This window comes from Saccopteryx leptura, chromosome 2 (assembly GCF_036850995.1).
Source record: "Saccopteryx leptura isolate mSacLep1 chromosome 2, mSacLep1_pri_phased_curated, whole genome shotgun sequence".
NCBI lineage: Eukaryota > Metazoa > Chordata > Mammalia > Chiroptera > Emballonuridae > Saccopteryx > Saccopteryx leptura.
The window spans coordinates 350,651,649-350,657,833 of NC_089504.1; the positions used below are offsets into that span (position 1 = coordinate 350,651,649).

General features: G+C 48.1%; 1 non-coding gene and 1 pseudogene across 1 annotated transcript; both read right to left on the reverse strand.

Moving 5' to 3' along the window:
• Positions 1-726: 726 nt before the first annotated feature.
• Positions 727-2,736, reverse strand: LOC136393769 (TBC1 domain family member 25 pseudogene; annotated as a pseudogene).
• Positions 2,737-5,263: 2,527 nt separating this feature from the next.
• On the reverse strand, positions 5,264-5,339 carry TRNAT-UGU (transfer RNA threonine (anticodon UGU)). The gene has a single exon. It is a non-coding gene; the product is annotated as a tRNA-Thr (tRNA).
• Between the last annotated feature and the right edge of the window lie 846 nt (positions 5,340-6,185).

The window sequence follows — 6,185 nt, forward strand, 5'->3', positions numbered from 1 at the left end:
GAAACATTTAAAGATTTTTCAAGTTATATTTTTGTTACTGGTTGCTAGCCTAATTACATGGTTGTTAGAGACCATAATCTGTAGGATTTTCATTCTTTGATATTTCTCAAGACTTGCTTCATGACCCAGTATAAGGTCAGTTTGGTAATTGTTCCATGCACATGAAAAGAATGTGTATCTTGAAGTGGTTGGGTTCATTGGGATATATATTAGGTGTTATTGTTTTAAATTCTCTATATGCTTGCTGGGTTTTGTCTCCTTTTCTAGCAATTGCTGAGAGAAGAACTTCTCTCTTCCTAGTTTTCTGAGAGTATTGTTCATAAATAGGTATTGACTGTTGTCAAATGCTTTTTCTGCATCTACTGATATGACAATGTGATTTTTATCTTTTAATCTGTTGATGTGATGGATTACATTGGCTTTTAAATGTTGAACCGGTCTTGCATAACTAGGATAGATCCCACTTAGTCAGGGTATATAATTCTTTATTTTTTCATGTGTGCAAAGTACAATTGTTAAAAACAAAGCAACAAAAACAGAAAAAGAGGTCATAGTCTCCATGGAACAGTGTTGAAGCACAGCCCCATACTTTAGGCCTTCAGAGAGAGGGCCCCATGCTCCAATAGGTCTAGGGCTGGCAGGCAGGGAGGTAAGGTCTCACATGGAGGGCTTCATGGCAAAGAATGGAGACCTTGCATGGTGGGTGGGGGGCTGGAAGGAGCCTGATCAGGAGGGGGCTGTGACCTCAGTTCCCTCCTCTGTGTCCCACACCTTTGACTTCAGGTAGTCAGCGAAGAGAGCCTTGGCCCGGCTTAGGACGCTCCCCAGGTGGTGTTTTCCCATGAGGCGGTCAAAGTACATGGCCAATTCATGGTAATCCAGCCTGTTTGTCATGATTTGGTCACGGTGCTCCAGCAGGATGGCGAGACAGAGGAAGAGCATGAATGGGTTCCCCCAGCCCAACTCTTGGGGTGGTGGCAGGAACTTCCCAGGGTTTTGTCGGGAGCCCACCTCTGATATTAAGGTAGATCCTGCAGCCACACCACAAACAAGAGAGGCCTCTTGGGAAGATGGCAGAGATGAGGAGGATGGAGAATCAGGGTGGGAAGAGGAGGATAGCAGTGGGTCTGAGCAATTCAGCAAGGGCTCAGGGAGGGACTTGGAGCTGATAAGGGCAGCTGGGTGGGGCAGCTGGGCCAGAGGGTCCCTCCTGGGGCTGGTGTTGTCCCTGAGTTGCTGGTGGTCATCCAGATTGGCTTGTCTCAGGGGATGCCCCACAGCACCAGGTCCCTGGCTAATCATGCCCAAGTGGTCAACAGCACCTTCAAAAGCACTGCCTCCCCCACCAGCAGGTCTCAACATGTGCTTCTGCCTAAAGGGCTGCCCCGTGTGGCTACCAAAGCCAGTTTCAGCCACTTGGTTGGGGGGTCCAATGAGCTCTACCTCATGTTCAGGAGGATCAGGGGGCAGCGAACTCCAGGTGACCTCAAGCATGCGGAGGGCATCATCAAAGGCAAACTCACGTTTGAGCTCCAGCAGCAGCCAGCGGTAGCAGAAGAGGAGATCATGGGCACCCGCTTCTTGCAGATACCGGTAGAAGTCGGGGTCGCTGTGTCCCAGCAGCAGCTTGAGGTGGGCGAACTTAGTGGCTACAGCAAGGCCATCAGGATGGAAGTTTGGGGCCAGGCGCTTCATGATGCCACAAAAGCAGACGAAGGCATGGCCTTCGTGGTCCATGACAGCAAGGATGGGCGAGGCAAGGTCACTCATGCCCTGGTGGTAGGACACCTGTGGGTGGGTAACGGCATAGGTGGTGAGCAGGTCTTGCAGTGCCCGCAGGTGTGGGCCATCATCGGGCCCGGCATAGTAGGGGTGGGCGCGGTCGGTCCGCAGCACATCCCTCAAGACCATGCCACGGATGAATTCCAGGCCCTCGGGGCTCGCTCGCTGAGCCCACTCGCTCTTAAGCTGCTCGTATTCGAGACTCTTGCGTTTCATGTAATCCATCCGTTCGCGACCTGTCAGCCCGTCTGGGTACACATTGAGCAGGTACCGCCACACCACCCTGCGCAGCGAGGGCTCCACACCGCCCTGATAGATCCGCAGGTGCAGCTCCTCGGGGCGGGCGAGCTGGCCCTCGCGGTTCAGGTGGGTGCGGAACTCAGCATCGCTCAGGGGCGGCCTGACGGGCTGGATATCCTTCCCGTACGGCCAGCTCAGCGCCTGCTGGACCCTAGACAAGGTGCGGCCCACCTGCGACAGGATGGACTGTGTGAAGGGCAGGGCGGCCGTTGTCAGCGACGCCAGCTTCTCGGCCAGGAGCGCGTCGAGGCCGAGGGCACCCCTGGGGCTGACCGTGTCCCAGTCCTCCAGCAGCGGGCTGTCCTCCGTGGGCCGGACGTCCACACGCAGCTGCAGGTGGGGCTGGGAGGCGGTGGCGAAGGCCGTGCGGAGGTCCCAGTCGGACAGCAGCGCGAGGTGAGCTTCCTGCCCCAGCCAGTCCCGGCCCAGGTAGCTGACGCCGAAGCGCTTCCCGTCCAGGTCGAAGGCTCGCAGGAGGGTGCGCTGCAGCGCGCCCAGCGAGGTGAGCTGCGGGTCAACCGCGAAGGAGCGGAACTCGGGCGGCAGGAGGCGCTCACACTTCTCCACTCGGACCCGCACCACTTCTAACTCATCGTCCTCGCGCGGGGGAGCTCGGGAGCCGGCCAAGTCCGAGGAGCCACAAGCGGCCTCCATCCTGTCAACCACCTGCTGTAAGGTGATGGGTGACGGTTGCCCCGCCCCCTCACCTGTGCTGGCGCAGGCGCAGAGGGCGCTGTGTGACCTTAACACTCCCCCACCACCCGCCACACCTGACAGAGTGGAAGTCTCTTCTGGGCCTAGAATTCTCTTTTTCTATATCGTCGGACTTGATTTGCTAATATTTTGTTGAGGATTTTTGCATGTATGTATATGAGAGATATTGGTCTAGTTTTCTTTTTTCTTTCTTTCTTTCTTTTGTTTTTAGGTGAGAGGGAGATAGTGAGGCAAACTGCCCCATGTGCGGGGTCAGTATTCACCTCGCAACCCCTATTTGGATCGATGTTTGAGTACCCAGCTATTTTTAATGCCTGAGGCTGTCTCCCACTCCCACAGAACTATGATCAGGCCTCAGTCTTTTAATAAGCCCTTTCCCTTGGTCTATGAACTTCTCAAGTACTTCTCAACATCCTCCTCACCTTAGGTGGAACAGGATGGCCAGCGTGGGCTGAAGTTAGGAACTTCCCTTCCTTCGAGTCCATTAGGTTCTGGAAAAGCTCCTCTATTTTAGGCTTTGGTAAAATAGTGTCTCTTGAGGACAGGCCTTGTTAAGAACAGAAAGCTCTGGTTATTTTGAAATGGGTCTTTTTCTCTTCTCCCTGACAGAAACACAAAGGGATTTTTCTTGGATATTTAGTGTGAACACCTTGCAGAAATCCTGAAATTAAAACTCACAAAAGCGCTCCCCACCCCCACCGTGACTGGGTCCCCCTGGAGTTTTTAACTCTCAGACTTGTCCACTCTGAGCCTCCAGCCATTCATCAGTTACAGGTCCTGTGTTCCTACCCCGGCCCTGGCTCCTGTGGCTGTTTCTGCTCAGGCGGGTTGTGGTTTTCTGCATCACCTATCTGTCCAGTTTAGTGGGTGGCACTTTGCCCTGTGATGGATCTGAGAAGAGTTGTTGATTTCTCAGTGTATTCAGCTTAGATGTTGTCAGTTACAACTTCCAAGCTCTTTACATGCCAGACTGGAATTATCTTCGTTTTTTTAAAAGATATTTTCACTTATTTGCCACTTTGCCAGTCATTTTACTTCAAATTTGCCATTTCATTGCCTACTGGTTTCCATAATTTCTGTGGAAATATTAGATGTCAGTCTTATGTCTTAAAGAGAGCATATAGTTGGGTCTTGCCTTTTTAAAAATCCAGCCTGATAATCTCTTTCTTGAAGTATTTAGATCACTTACATTTCATGTAATTATCAGTATGGTTGGATTTAAATCTACCATCATTCTACTGGTTTACTATAGTCCCATGGATTTTTACTTCTTTTTTTCTGCCTTCTTTTTGGATTAATTGACTGTTTAAAAAATATTCTTTTTGCCTGACCTGTGGTGGCACAGTGAATAAAACATTTGACCTGGAATGTTGAGGTTATCAATTCAAAACCCTGGGCTTGCCTGGTCAAGGCACATATGAGAAACAATTATTGTAAGTAGATACTTTCTGCTCCCCCCTTTCTCTCTCCTCTCTCTAAAAACCAATGAATAAATTCCTTTCAAAAAATACTCCTTTTATATTTATTTATTTATTTATTTATTTATTTATTTATTTATTTATTTTTTACAGAGGCAGAGATAGACAGGGACAGACAGACAGGAATGGAGAGAGATGAGAAGCATCAATCATTAGTTTTTCGTTGCGCGTTGCGACTTCTTAGTTGTTCATTGATTGCTTTCTCATATGTGCCTTGACCGTGGGCCTTCAGCAGACTGAGTAACCCCTTGCTGGAGCCAGCAACCTTGGGTCCAAGCTGGTGAGCTTTTGCTCAAACCAGATGAGCCCGGGCTCAAGCTGGCAACCTCGGGGTCTCAAACCTGGGTCCTTCCGCATCCCAGTCCGATGCTCTATCCACTGCACCACCACCTGGTCAGGCCCTTTTATATTTATTAATGTCCAATAGCTATGCTTCTTTTAAATATTTTTAGTGGTTGCTTTAGGGCAGGTCCATGAAATAAGAATTTTTTTCAATAACAAATTTATTTTTTGAACAGTTTTAGATTTACAGAAAATTGTGAAGATAATACAGTTTTCATATATCTTGTGCCCAGTTTTCATGTTATTACCATCTTACATTATAATGTTCATTGGTTATAATTAATTAACCAATAAAGATATATTATTATTAACTAAAGTCCATATTTTATTCAGATTTTCTTTGTGTTTTTATTTTTTTTTTATTTTTCTGAAGCTGGAAACAGGGAGGCAGTCAGACAGACTCTCGCATGCGCCTGACCGGGATCCACCTGGCATGCCCACCAGGGGGCGATGCTCTGCCCATCCAGGGCGTCGCTTCTATTGCGACCAGAGCCACTCTAGCGCCTGAGGCAGACAGAGGCCACGGAACCATCACCAGCGCCTGGGCCATCCTTGCTCCAATGGAGCCTTGGCTGCGGGAGGGAAGAGAGAGACAGAGAGGAAGGAGAGGGTGAGGGGTGGAGAAGCAGATGGGCGTTTCTCCTGTGTGCCCTGGCCGGGAATCGAACCCGGGACTTCTGCACACAAGGCCGATGCTCTACCACTGAACCAACCGGCCAGGGCCAGATTTTCTTTGTTTTTAAAAATTGTGTTAAAATATACATAACAAAATTTATTATTTAACTTTTTTTATTTTTTAAGCAACAGGCAGAAGGAAGGGAGAGATATGAGAAGCATCAACTCATGGTTGTGGCACTTTAGTTGATTGGTTCTTATATGTGCTTTAACCAAGGAGGGGTAGGTCTCAAGCTCAGCCAGTGACCCCTTGCTCAAACCATCAACCTTGGACTCAAGCTAGCAACCATAGGATCATGTCAATGATCCTGTGCTCAAGCTGGGGAGCCTGGGTTCAAGCCGGCAACCTCAGAGTTTCAAATCTGGGAACTTAGCATCTCAGGTCAAAGCTCTATCCACTGTGTCACCACCTGGTCAGGCCAGAACTCTTTATCTTGCAAAATTGAAACTTTATATTCATTAAACAACCACCATACTACTTTCTGTTTCTAGGGATATGACTACTTTAGACACTTCATATGTGTGGAATTGTACAGTATTTCTTTGCCTTTAGTGACTGGTTTATTTCACTTTAAAATAACAACCTGAAGGTTCATCTCTATTGTAGCATGTGTCAAAATTTTCTTCATTTTTAAGGCTAAATAATATTTCATTGTATGTGTATTTTACATTTAGTTTATCCATTTCTTCATCAATGGACACTTGGGAGAGCTCCTGAGTTTTTATGAAATGTCCTTTTTCTGTTCTAGGATCCAATTCAGGACATCACATGATGTTTGGTCACCATGTTTCCTCAGGCTCCTCTGAGCCATGACAGCTTCTCAGATTCAGGGCTCCTAATTTTCTCCCTTTCCGTATTTATAACATCTTTTGTCAACAGTGAGAAATCTAGTT